We start from the raw sequence: 14,191 nt of genomic DNA, 5'->3' as shown, positions 1-14,191 counted from the left end.
TATTGAATGGTTCACAACCTTGTGCAAACTCAGGCAAAATGGGCAATGCTAACAATAATGGGTAACAAAGGCATTACAGAGAAAGCATTTGACCTCAGATGATGAAGTAGAGTCAGTCTGAATGCAAATTCTGGCTACTACTTGCCAAGAACTCAAGCAGCAGAACAGTTTTAGCCACCGAACAGCATTCCATTTTTCATCACTGCATTACACAGGAGCTCATTGGAATTTTTGATAAAGGCATAATGATAATTCAGTGAAACTTCAAAATTCATATAATCTGGGACAATCACCCTGACAAGAGTGATATTGGAAGAGGAGTTCAGAGAATTTTTTCAGTATTTCTTTGAATAAAACATTGTACAACCGGGTCGGGATGTAACTATCTCAGACCCACCGTTGCGCGATGAAACTGAGTGAATGCTTAATTTCACCTGGAGAGCTCCTCCACCAAATTGTGATAAAGTGCAGTTTTAAGGAATATAACATCTTAAAGTAAATCACAGAAAGGACAAGCTGCATCTGAAAACAAAAACAACCAATTACATGAGTTTGAGAGGATAACTGACCAAGGTAAACAGGCTAAATAGACCGAAATATGTGTCTGTAAATGAATAATGGAAAACATTTGAAGGAATAGTGTAAAACACTCAACAAAAGGAAATTCCATTGAAACCGACAAAACCTCAGCAAGAAATCCCCACTGGCCCCTCATTCAGGACAAAGTGGAACATATTAGATTATGAGGCTGACAATGTCACCAAAAATACTTAAAATCGTGAACTGACAGAGTGTTTTAGGAGTAAGTATTAAAGGGATTACAAAGGGTCTGCTAGCAGGAGGAGGGCAGTGGCAAGGGGAATCATTGTCACAGTTTATTGGCACAATAGGAACAGGGAGAGGTGAAGATGCTGTCGGTGGTGAGAATGTTACAGAGAGTGGTCAGGGCCTGAACACAGCCAGTACGGATCGCTGCAGCTGGAGGGGTTTGCAGAGGTAGGGATGGACATAATCATTTTATTTATTCATTCATGCAATGTGGGTGTCACTGCCTGGACCAGCATACATTGCCCCACTGGTAATTATCCAGAGGGTAGCTCAGAGTCAGACATAGTGCTGTGGGTCTGGAGTCACATGTTAGCCAGACCAGGTTGGAAGTTCAGATGTCCTTCCCGAAAGGAGGTAAGTGAACCAGATGAGTACTTCCTACTGATCAACAATGTTTTTATGGTGGCTTCACCAATGTCTTGTACAGCCACAACATAACATCCCAACTCCCACTCTCAATGCTCTACCCAATGAAGGTAACCATCCCAAACGTCTGCTTCACCAGCCTGTCTACCTGTGACACCACTTTCAAAGAACTGTGTACCTGCATCCCTGGGTCTCTACCAGACAACACTACCAGGGTCCGAGCATTAACTGTACAAGTCCCATCCTGGTTTGTTTCAATAAAATAGAACACTTCACCTTTATCTAATTAAACTCCATCTGCTATTCTTCAGCCCACTATCCCAGCAGTACTGTCCATCCTGTTGTTTCATAGATAACCTTCTTCACTATCCACTTTCCCACCAATGTCAGTGTCACCCAAAAAAAGCTTACTTACCTGGAAACAAATACTCCCATCAAAACCATTTATCCAAATGACAAACAACAGGGGACCCACTCCACCGCTGGTCACATGCCTCCAGTCAGAAAAACAACATGTCTCCCATCACCCTCTGTCTCCTACCATCAATCCCAATTTTGTATCCAGTTTCCTAGATCCTCCTGAATGTCATAACCTTTTACATTGATCTGAGCTTATTACCCAGTTTACCACATGGAAAGTAGAACACAGAACAGTACAGCACAAGACCCTTCGGCCACGATGCCACGTCAATCTTTTATCTGACTGTAAGATCAAACTAACCTACATATTCTTCATTTTACTGCCATTCATGTGCCTATCCAGAAGTATATTAAATGTTCCAAATGCATCTAATTTTACTGCCACTGCTGGCAGTGCATTCCACTCACCCACCACGCTGTATGTAACGAAACTACCTCGGAAATCTCCCCTTAACCACTGGCTAATCACCTTAACATTGGACTCCCTTGTAATAGCTAGTTATGTCAAGGTGAAAAATGTCTCTCAATATTCACTCTCTCTGTGCCTCTCATCACCTTGTTCACCTCTACCAAGTCATCCCTCACCCATCTTCACTCCAATGAGAAAAGCCTTAGCTCCCTCAACCTTTCTTCATAGGACATGCCCTCCAGTACAGGCAGCAACCTGGTAAATCTCCTCTTTACCCTCTCTAAAGCTTCCACATCCTTCCTGTAATGAGGGGACCTGAACTGAATACAATATTCCAAGAGTGGTCTGACCAGAGCTCTATAGAGCTGCAGCATAACCTCACAGCTTTAAAACTCAATCCCCAAACTAATGAAATCCCACACAATATATTCCTTCTTAACAAGGCTCTCAGCTTGGGTGGCAACTTTAAGGGATCTAGGGACTTGGAACCCAAGATCCCTCTGTTCCTCCACACTGCCAAGGATCCTGCCTTTAACGCTGCATTCTGCATTCAAATTCAACCTTCCAAAATGAAGGACTTCACACTTTTCCAGATTGAACTCCATCTGCCACTTCTCAGCCCGGCTCTACATCCTGTCAATGCCCCGTTGCAACCTACAACAGCCCTCCACAGTATCAACCACTCCACCAACCCTCGTTTGATTGGCAAAATTTCTAACCCACTCTTCCACTCACACATTCACGTAATTCCTAACCTCACAAAGTGATGAGGTCCTGTAACCTCTCCCTGCAGAAAACCACTAGTCACTGAGCTGCAGAATGAATGCTTTCCATCTATCATCACCCTCTGTCTTCTGTGAGCCAGTAATTCCGTATCCAGACAGACAGGTTACCCTGTATCCCATGCTTCCGTACTTTCTGAATAAGCCATAAAAGTGTTTGTCATATTCTCAAGATATTCAATAAGATTTGTGGTGAATCTCCTCCAACAACTTCTCCATCACTGGCCTCACGGGTGATGACTGGTGGATGTTGTCGGCAGCAAAACAACCAGTCTCAGTTGTTTTCGCCAACAAATGCAAAACATGAAATATGGCCAGTATTAGGCAGACCTGGCACAGTCTCGGAGGAGAACCAGAGTTCAGGCTTCAATTCAATCAAAGATTCGTTCGTGTCATTTTCCTGGATCTCTGTTAATACTCGTCACACGACTTCCAGAGGCAATTCGTTCGCTTGCTCACCTCTCATGCATCGACACTGGAGTTATCATATCACCAGCAATACCATAGAGCCATTAATAAAAGCAAATTACTGCGGATGCTGGAATCTGAAACCAAAAGAGAAAATGCTGGAAAATCTCAGCAGGTCTGGCACCATCTGCAAGGAGAGAAAAGAGCTGACGTTTCGAGTCTAACTGATTAAAGATAAAGATAAAAACAAAGGGGGAGTATTATGGAGCTGTTTCTACCACGCTGAGAGGAGGTGAGTCAAGGCTCCAGATGCAAAGGTGATAATGACAGTGCCTGGAGAGATTAAAGGGAGATTAAGAGGCGTGAATGACCCAGGCTGAAGCCAGCGCTATGTGACAAAATATGTGAGGGATAGGTGAAGCAGAGACAAAATGGAAAACAGGGGAGAAGGGTAGCAAAGCGGGAAGAGGAGAGGAAAAAGGTATTGAGATGATGGGGAGCGAGAGAAGGAGAGACAGTCAAGAAATAAGAGGTACAGAACAGTGGCAAAAAAACACAAGTAAAAAAGATAAATAAAATAATTGAAATAAAATTACCTGAAGTTGTTTGAATTCAACAACTTCAGATAATTTTACTTCTTGTTTTTATTTATCTTTTTTTATCGTTTCAACTGCACTATCATAGAGCCATTAGATGTGGACAGCACTGAAAACACAGTCTTCGGTCGCACTCGTCCATTCCGAACAGATATCCTCAACTCATCCAGTCGCGATTGCATGCACTTGACCCATTTCTCTCTCAACCCTTCCTATTCAAGTACACGTCCAGATTCCTTAACAGTATTGGAATTATACCATCCATCATCAGCTCGTCTGGTAACTTATTCCAGAAACGCACCACCCTCTGCGTGCAGCCGTTGCCCCTCACTGCCTTTCGAATTCTCACCCTCCCACACCAGATTTATACCCTCTAGTTCTGAACTGCCCCAGCTGAGCGAAAGGAACTTGTCTAATTACCCGATTCATTCCCCTCATGATTGAAAAACCTCCGTAAGATCAGCTCCCAGCCTCTGACGCGCCAGGCAAAATAGTGAGCGAGTGTTCAGCCTGTTTGCACCTTTTCCATTTTCAAATGTAGGGTGTAGCATGCTGTCTGAAGCAATCGTTTTAGCAGCTGACCTGTGGCTGACAAACTCTGCAGGAAGTCCTGATAACTTGCTGTCAAACGAAGATTGCATAAGCAACATGAGTCATTGAGCAAAACGTGCAATTGACTTCTGAGCTGTTGCTGACACCAAAGCAACTGCGTCGTTCGGGAGCAGAAAGAACCCCACTGACAGATTACAATTCCTTTGCATTTGGCAAAAGGTGCGTAGTAGTTAATCAGCAGCACATAACCCTGACTCCAAAGGTCTGTGAGTATCCAGAAGAACAGTGAGCGATCGTTGAAGGTACGGTTCTCCAGACGAAATTTGTCAACGTGAGAAGCTGCAGCTGAGCTGGTGGCGTTGCGATTGAAATTGCATGCGTCCGGACATTGTGCTTCATTTTAGATATCAGAGCAAATGGTTAACTCGAGTATGCGCGTTCGGAAAAGTAAATGTTTTTTTTTGCTGAAAAGCTTTGCAACGAAATGAAATACTTCAGACTATCGTGCGATCGATGAGAAGCAGAAAATGCAGAGCAGCCGTGGTTGTGGGCACCGGCAACATAGGCATTTGCTCTCGCAGGGTGGCCAGCGTTGGTCGGTTAGCTCAGCTGTTTCGAACGTGGTGCTAATAACGCCAAGGTCGTGGGTTTGATCCCCACACTGACCACATGCAGCGCTTGTGTGGTTGCTGTGTTTCCAAACGACGTGCTCCACCAAGCCGGAAGCGCCACCTTCGCAGTAAAACATTTGGCAGGGATAGACGCACGACTTGATCGCCTGTCTGGGTGGATGTGTCGGCAGCGAAACAACCTGTCTCAGTTGTTTTCGCCAACAAATGCAAAACATTGTGCAGTATTCGGCAGACCTGGCACAGTCTCGGAGGAGAACCAGAGTTCAGGCTTCAATTCGTTCGTGTTATTTTCCTGGATCTCTGTTAATACTCGTCACAAGACTTCCAGAGGCAATTCGTTCGCTTGCTCACCTCTCATGCATCAACACTGGAGTTATCATATCACCAGCAATACCATAGAGCCATTAATAAAAGCAAATTACTGCGGATGCTGGAATCTGAAACCAAAAGAGAAAATGCTGGAAAATCTCAGCAGGTCTGGCACCATCAGCAAGCAGAGAAAAGAGCTGACGTTTCGAGTCTAACTGATTAAAGATAAAGATAAAAACAAAGGGGGAGTATTATGGAGCTGTTTCTACCACGCTGAGAGGAGGTGAGTCAAGGCTCCAGATGCAAAGGTGATAATGACAGTGCCTGGAGAGATTAAAGGGAGATTAAGAGGCGTGAATGACCCAGGCTGAAGCCAGCGCTATGTGACAAAATATGTGAGGGATGGGTGAAGCAGATACAAAATGGAAAACAGGGGAGAAGGGTAGCAAAGCGGGAAGAGGAGAGGAAAAAGGTATTGAGAGAGTGGGGAGCGAGAGAAAGAGAGACAGTCAAGAAATAAGAGGTACAGAACAGTGGCAAAAAAACACAACTAAAAAAGATAAATAAAATAATTGAAATAAAATTACCTGAAGTTGTTTGAATTCAACAACTTCAGACAATTTTACTTCTTGTTTTTATTTATCTTTTTTATCATTTCACCTGCACTATCATAGAGCCATTAGATGTGGACAGCACTGAAAACACAGTCTTCGGTCGCACTCGTCCATTCCGAACAGATATCCTCAACTCATCCAGCCGCGATTGCATGCACTTGACCCATTTCTCTCTCAACCCTTCCTATTCAAGTACACGTCCAGATTCCTTAACAGTATTGGAATTATACCATCCATCACCAGCTCGACTGGTAACTTATTCCAGAAACGCACCACCCTCTGCGTGCAGCCGTTGCCCTCACTGCCTTTCGAATTCTCACCCTCCCACAACAGATTTATATCCTATCGTTCTGAACTGCCCCACCTGAGCGAAAGGAACTTGTCTATGTACCCGATTCATTCCCCTCATGATTGAAAAACCTCCGTAAGATCAGCTCCCAGCCTCTGACGCGCCAGGCGAAATCGTGAGCGAGTGTTCAGCCTGTAAACGTTTGCACCTTTTCCATTTTCAAATGTCGGGTGTAGCATGCAGTCTGAAGCAATCGTTTTAGCAAGTGACCTGTCGCTGACAAACTCTGCAGGAAGGCCTGATAACTTGCTGTCAAACGAAGATTGCATAAGCAACATGAGTCATTGAGCAAAACGTGCAATTGACTTCTGAGCTGTTGCTGACACCAAAGCAACTGCGTCGTTCGGGAGCAGAAAGAACCCCACTGACAGATTACAATTCCAATGCATTTGGCATAAGGTTCGTAGCAGTTAATCAGCTGCCGTGGTTGTGGGCACCGGCAATATAGGCATTTTCTTTCGCCGGGCCGCTAGCGTCGGTCGGTTAGGTCAGCCAGTTAGAGCGTGAGGCTAATCACGCCAAGGTCGTGGGTTCGAACGCCACACTGACCACATGCAGCGCTTGTGTGGTTGCTGTGTTTTCAGACGACGTGTTCCACAAAGCCGGATGCGCCGCTAACGCCATAAAGCATTTGACAGGGTTAGACGCACGGCTTGGTCGCCGTACTGGTGGATGTTGTCGGCAGCAAAGCGTCCTGTCCCAGTTGTTTTCGCCAACAAATGCAAAACATTTGGCAGACCTGGCACAGTCTCGGAGGAGAACCAGAGTTTTCAGGCTTCAATTCAATCAATTCGTGTTATTTTCCTGGATCTCTGTTAATACTCGTCACACGACTTCCAGAGGCAATTCGTTCGCTTGCTCACCTCTCATGCATCGACACTGGAGTTATCATATCACCAGCAATACCATAGAGCCATTAATTAAAGCAAATTACTGCGGATGCTGGAATCTGAAACCAAAAGAGAAAATGCTGGAAAATCTCAGCAGGTCTGGCACCATCTACAAGGAGAGAAAAGAGCTGACGTTTCGAGTCTAACGGATTAAAGATAAAGATAAAAACAAAGGGGGAGTATTATGGAGCTATTTCTACCACGCTGAGAGAAGGTGAGTCAAGGCTCCACATGCAAAGGGGATAATGACAGTGCATGGAGAGATTAAAGGGAGATTAAGAGGCGTGAATGACCCAGGCTGAAGCCAGCGCTATGTGACAAAATATGTGAGGGATGGGTGAAGCAGAGACAAAATGGAAAACAGGGGAGAAGGGTAGAAAAGCGGGAAGAGGAGAGGAAAAAGTTATTGAGAGAGTGGGGAGCGAGAGAAAGAGAGACAGTCAAGAAATAAGAGGTACAGAGCAGTGAAAAAAAAACACAACTAAAAAAAATAAATAAAATAATTGAAATAAAATTACCTGAAGTTGTTTGAATTCAACAACTTCAGACAATTTTACTTCTTGTTTTTATTTATCTTTTTTATCATTTCACCTGCACTATCATAGAGCCATTAGATGTGGACAGCACTGAAAACACAGTCTTCGGTCGCACTCGTCCATTCCGAACAGATATCCTCAACTCATCCAGCCGCGATTGCATGCACTTGACCCATTTCTCTCTCAACCCTTCCTATTCAAGTACACGTCCAGATTCCTGAACAGTATTGGAATTATACCATCCATCACCAGCTCGACTAGTAACTCATTCCAGAAATAAGTTACAAAATAATACATGGCTTTGAAAAGGTGGATGCTAGAAAATTATTTCTGTTAGGCGAGGAGACTATCACCCGTGGACACAGCCTTAGAATTAGAGGGGGTCATTTCAGAACGGAAATGCGGAGACATTTCCTCAGCCAGAGAGTGGTGGGCCTGTGGAATTCATTGCCACGGAGTGCAGTGGAAGCCGGGACGCTAAATGTCTTCAAGGCCGAGATTGATAGGTTCTTGTTGTCTAGAGGAATTAAGGGCTACGGGGAGAACGCTGGCAAGTGGAGCTGAAATGCGCATCAGCCATGATTGAATGGCGGAGTGGACTCGATGGGCCGAATGGCCTTACTTCCACTCCTATGTCTTATGGTCTTATGGTCTAAACGCACCACCCTCTGCGTGCAGACGTTGCCCCTCACTGCCTTTCGAATTCTCACCCTCCCACACCAGATTTATACCCTCTAGTTCTGAACTGCCCCAGCTGAGCGAAAGGAACTTGTCCATTTACCCGATTCATTCCCCTCATGATTGAAAAACCTCCGTAAGATCAGCTCCCAGCCTCTGACGCGCCAGGCGAAAGAGTGAGCGAGTGTTCAGCCTGTAAACGTTTGCACCTTTTCCATTTTCAAATGTAGGGTGTAGCATGCTGTCTGAAGCAATCGTTTTAGCAGCTGACCTGTCGCTGACAAACTCTGCAGGAAGGCCTGATAACTTGCTGTCAAACGAAGATTGCATAAGCAACATGAGTCATTGAGCAAAACGTGCAATTGACTTCTGAGCTGTTGCTGACACCAAAGCAACTGCGTCGTTCGGGAGCAGAAAGAACCCCACTGACAGATTACAATTCCAATGCATTTGGCATAAGGTTCGTAGCAGTTAATCAGCTGCCGTGGTTGTGGGCACCGGCAATATAGGCATTTGCTTTCGCGAAGGCGCCAGCGTCGGTCGGTTAGCTCAGCTGGTTAGAGCGTGGTGCTAATCACGCCAAGGTCGTGGGTTCGATCCCCACACTAACCACATGCAGCGCTTGTGTGGTTGTTGTGTTTCCAAACGACGTGTTCCACAAAGCCGGAAGCGCCGCTAACGCCATAAAGCATTTGACAGGGATAGACGCACGACTTGATCGCCGTACAGGTGCGTGTTGTCGGCAGCAAAGCATCCAGTCTCAGTTGTTTTCGCCAACAATTGCATTTGGCAGGCCTGGCACAGTCTCGGAGGAGAACCAGAGTTTTCAGGCTTCAATTCAATCAATTCGTGTTATTTTCCTGGATCTCTGTTAATACTCGTCACACGACTTCCAGAGGCAATTCGTTCGCTTGCTCACCTCTCATGCATCGACACTGGAGTTATCATATCACCAGCAATATCATAGAGCCATTAATAAAAGCAAATTACTGCGGATGCTGGAATCTGAAACCAAAAGAGAAAATGCTGGAAAATCTCAGCAGGTCTGGCACCATCTGCAAGGAGAGAAAAGAGCTGACGTTTCGAGTCTAACGGATTAAAGATTAAGATAAAAACAAAGGGGGAGTATTATGGAGCTATTTCTACCACGCTGAGAGAAGGTGAGTCAAGGCTCCACATGCAAAGGGGATAATGACAGTGCATGGAGAGATTAAAGGGAGATTAAGAGGCGTGAATGACCCAGGCTGAAGCCAGCGCTATGTGACAAAATATGTGAGGGATGGGTGAAGCAGAGACAAAATGGAAAACAGGGGAGAAGGGTAGCAAAGCGGGAAGAGGAGAGGAAAAAGGTATTGAGAGAGTGGGGAGCGAGAGAAAGAGAGACAGTCAAGAAATAAGAGGTACAGAACAGTGGCAAAAAAACACAACTAAAAAAGATAAATAAAATAATTGAAATAAAATTACCTGAAGTTGTTTGAATTCAACAACTTCAGACAATTTTACTTCTTGTTTTTATTTATCTTTTTTATCATTTCACCTGCACTATCATAGAGCCATTAGATGTGGACAGCACTGAAAACACAGTCTTCGGTCGCACTCGTCCATTCCGAACAGATATCCTCAACTCATCCAGCCGCGATTGCATGCACTTGACCCATTTCTCTCTCAACCCTTCCTATTCAAGTACACGTCCAGATTCCTGAACAGTATTGGAATTATACCATCCATCACCAGCTCGACTGGTAACTCATTCCAGAAATAAGTTACAAAATAATACATGGCTTTGAAAAGGTGGATGCTAGAAAATTATTTCTGTTAGGCGAGGAGACTAGGACCCGTGGACACAGCCTTAGAATTAGAGGGGGTCATTTCAGAACGGAAATGCGGAGACATTTCCTCAGCCAGAGAGTGGTGGGCCTGTGGAATTCATTGCCACGGAGTGCAGTGGAAGCCGGGACGCTAAATGTCTTCAAGGCCGAGATTGATAGGTTCTTGTTGTCTAGAGGAATTAAGGGCTACGGGGAGAACGCTGGCAAGTGGAGCTGAAATGAGCATCAGCCATGATTGAATGGCGGAGTGGACTCGATGGGCCGAATGGCCTTACTTCCACTCCTATGTCTTATGGTCTTATGGTCTAAACGCACCACCCTCTGCGTGCAGCCGTTGCCCCTCACTGCCCTCACCCTCCCACACCAGATTTATACCCTCTAGTTCTGAACTGCCCCAGATGTGTCCACGGGTTAAAGGGAGATTAAGAGGCGTGAATGACCCAGGCTGAAGCCAGCGCTATGTGACAAAATATGTGAGGGATGGGTGAAGCAGAGACAAAATGGAAAACTGGGGAGAAGGGTAGCAAAGCGGGAAGAGGAGAGGAAAAAGGTATTGAGAGAGTGGGGAGCGAGAGAAAGAGAGACAGTCAAGAAATAAGAGGTACAGAACAGTGAAAAAAAAACCACAACTAAAAAAGATAAATAAAATAATTGAAATAAAATTACCTGAAGTTGTTTGAATTCAACAACTTCAGACAATTTTACTTCTTGTTTTTATTTATCTTTTTTATCATTTCACCTGCACTATCATAGAGCCATTAGATGTGGACAGCACTGAAAACAAAGTTTAAGGTCGCACTCGTCCATTCCGAACAGATATCCTCAACTCATCCAGCCGCGATTGCATGCACTTGACCCATTTCTCTCTCAACCCTTCCTATTCAAGTACACGTCCAGATTCCTTAACAGTATTGGAATTATACCATCCATCACCAGCTCGACTAGTAACTCATTCCAGAAATAAGTTACAAAATAATACATGGCTTTGAAAAGGTGGATGCTAGAAAATTATTTCTGTTAGGCGAGGAGACTAGGACCCGTGGACACAGCCTTAGAATTAGAGGGGGTCATTTCAGAACGGAAATGCGGAGACATTTCTTCAGCCAGAGAGTGGTGGGCCTGTGGAATTCATTGCCACGGAGTGCAGTGGAAGCCGGGACGCTAAATGTCTTCAAGGCCGAGATTGATAGGTTCTTGTTGTCTAGAGGAATTAAGGGCTACGGGGAGAACGCTGGCAAGTGGAGCTGAAATGCGCATCAGCCATGATTGAATGGCGGAGTGGACTCGATGGGCCGAATGGCCTTACTTCCACTCCTATGTCTTATGGTCTTATGGTCTAAACGCACCACCCTCTGCGTGCAGCCGTTGCCCCTCACTGCCTTTCGAATTCTCACCCTCCCACACCAGATTTATACCCTCTAGTTCTGAACTGCCCCAGCTGAGCGAAAGGAACTTGTCCATTTACCCGATTCATTCCCCTCATGATTGAAAAACCTCCGTAAGATCAGCTCCCAGCCTCTGACGCGCCAGGCGAAAGAGTGAGCGAGTGTTCAGCCTGTAAACGTTTGCACCTTTTCCATTTTCAAATGTAGGGTGTAGCATGCTGACTGAAGCAATCGTTTTAGCAGCTGACCTGTCGCTGACAAACTCTGCAGGAAGGCCTGATAACTTGCTGTCAAACGAAGATTGCATAAGCAACATGAGTCATTGAGCAAAACGTGCAATTGACTTCTCAGCTGTTGCTGACACCAAAGCTACTGCGTCGTTCGGGAGCAGAAAGAACCCCACTGACAGATTAGAATTCCAATGCATTTGGCATAAGGTTCGTAGCAGTTAATCAGCTGCCGTGGTTGTGGGCACCGGCAATACAGGCATTTGCTTTCGCTAAGCCCCCGGCGTCGGTCGGTTAGCTCAGCTGGTTAGAGCGTGGTGCTAATAACGCCAAGGTCGTGGATTCCATCCCCACACTGACCACATGCAGCGCTGGTGTGGTTGCTGTGTTTCCAAACGACGCGTTCCCCAAAGCCGGAAGCGCCGCTAACGCCGTACGGCATTTGACAGGGATAGACGCACGACTTGATCGCCGTACAGGTGGGGACTGGTGGATGTTGTCGGCAGCAAAGCATCCAGTCTCAGTTGTTTTCGCCAACAAATGCAAAACATTTGGCAGACCTGGCACAGTCTCGGAGGAGAACCAGAGTTTTCAGGCTTCAATTCAATCAATTCGTGTTATTTTCCTGGATCTCTGTTAATACTCGTCACACGACTTCCAGAGGCAATTCGTTCGCTTGCTCACCTCTCATGCATCGACACTGGAGTTATCATATCACCAGCAATATCATAGAGCCATTAATAAAAGCAAATTACTGCGGATGCTGGAATCTGAAACCAAAAGAGAAAATGCTGGAAAATCTCAGCAGGTCTGGCACCATCTGCAAGGAGAGAAAAGAGCTGACGTTTCGAGTCTAACGGATTAAAGGTAAAGATAAAAACAAAGGGGGAGTATTATGGAGCTATTTCTACCACGCTGAGAGAAGGTGAGTCAAGGCTCCACATGCAAAGGGGATAATGACAGTGCATGGAGAGATTAAAGGGAGATTAAGAGGCGTGAATGACCCAGGCTGAAGCCAGCGATATGTGACAAAATATGTGAGGGATGGGTGAAGCAGAGACAAAATGGAAAACAGGGGAGAAGGGTAGCAAAGCGGGAAGAGGAGAGGAAAAAGGTATTGAGAGAGTGGGGAGCGAGAGAAAGAGAGACAGTCAAGAAATAAGAGGTACAGAACAGTGGCAAAAAAAACACAACTAAAAAAGATAAATAAAATAATTGAAATAAAATTACCTGAAGTTGTTTGAATTCAACAACTTCAGACAATTTTACTTCGTTTTTTTATTTATCTTTTTTATCATTTCACCTGCACTATCATAGAGCCATTAGATGTGGACAGCACTGAAAACACAGTCTTCGGTCGCACTCGTCCATTCCGAACAGATATCCTCAACTCATCCAGTCGCGATTGCATGCACTTGACCCATTTCTCTCTCAACCCTTCCTATTCAAGTACACGTCCAGATTCCTTAACAGTATTGGAATTATACCATCCATCACCAGCTCGACTGGTAACTTATTCCAGAAACGCACCACCCTCTGCGTGCAGCCGTTGCCCCTCACTGCCTTTCGAATTCTCACCCTCCCACACCAGATTTATACCCTCTAGTTCTGAACTGCCCCACCTGAGCGAAAGGAACTTGTCTATTTACCCGATTCATTCCCCTCATGATTGAAAAACCTCCGTAAGATCAGCTCCCAGCCTCTGACGCGCCAGGCGAAATAGTGAGCGAGTGTTCAGCCTGTAAACGTTTGCACCTTTTCCATTTTCAAATGTAGGGTGTAGCATGCTGTCTGAAGCAGTCGTTTTAGCAGCTGACCTGTGGCTGACAAACTCTGCAGGAAGGCCTGATAACTTGCTGTCAAACGAAGATTGCATAAGCAACATGAGTCATTGAGCAAAACGTGCAGTTGACTTCTGAGCTGTTGCTGACACCAAAGCAACTGCGTCGTTTGGAAGCAGAAAGAACCTCACTGATAGATTACAATTCCAATGCCTTTCGCATAAGGTGCGTAGTAGTTAATCAGCAGCACATAACCCTGACTCCAAAGGTCTGTGAGTATCCAGAAGAACAGTGAGCGATCGTTGAAGGTACGGTTCTCCAGACGAAATTTGTCAACGTGAGAAGCTGCAGCTGAGCTGGTGGCGTTGCGTATGAAATTGCATGCGTCCGGACATTGTGCTTCATTTTAGATATCAGAGCAAATGGTTAACTCGAGTATGCGCGTTCGGAAAAGTAAATGTTTTTTTTTGTTGAAAAGCTTTGCAACGAAAGGAAATACTTCAGACGATCGTGCGATCGATGAGAAGCAGAAAATGCAGAGCAGCCGTGGTTGTGGGCACCGGCAATATAGGCATTTGCTCTCGCAGGGCCGCCAGCGTT

General features: G+C 45.4%; 1 non-coding gene across 1 annotated transcript; it reads left to right on the top strand.

Annotated features, from left to right (window-relative positions):
- The first annotated feature begins 8,907 nt into the window (after positions 1-8,907).
- On the top strand, positions 8,908-8,981 carry trnai-aau (transfer RNA isoleucine (anticodon AAU)). Its single transcript has one exon. It is a non-coding gene; the product is annotated as a tRNA-Ile (tRNA).
- The last annotated feature ends 5,210 nt before the right edge of the window (positions 8,982-14,191 follow it).

Source organism: Chiloscyllium punctatum, chromosome 17 (assembly GCF_047496795.1).
Source record: "Chiloscyllium punctatum isolate Juve2018m chromosome 17, sChiPun1.3, whole genome shotgun sequence".
Taxonomy (NCBI): Eukaryota; Metazoa; Chordata; class Chondrichthyes; order Orectolobiformes; family Hemiscylliidae; genus Chiloscyllium; species Chiloscyllium punctatum.
Note: the sequence above shows the minus strand (reverse complement) of the source record. Positions and strands in the feature narration are given on the sequence as shown.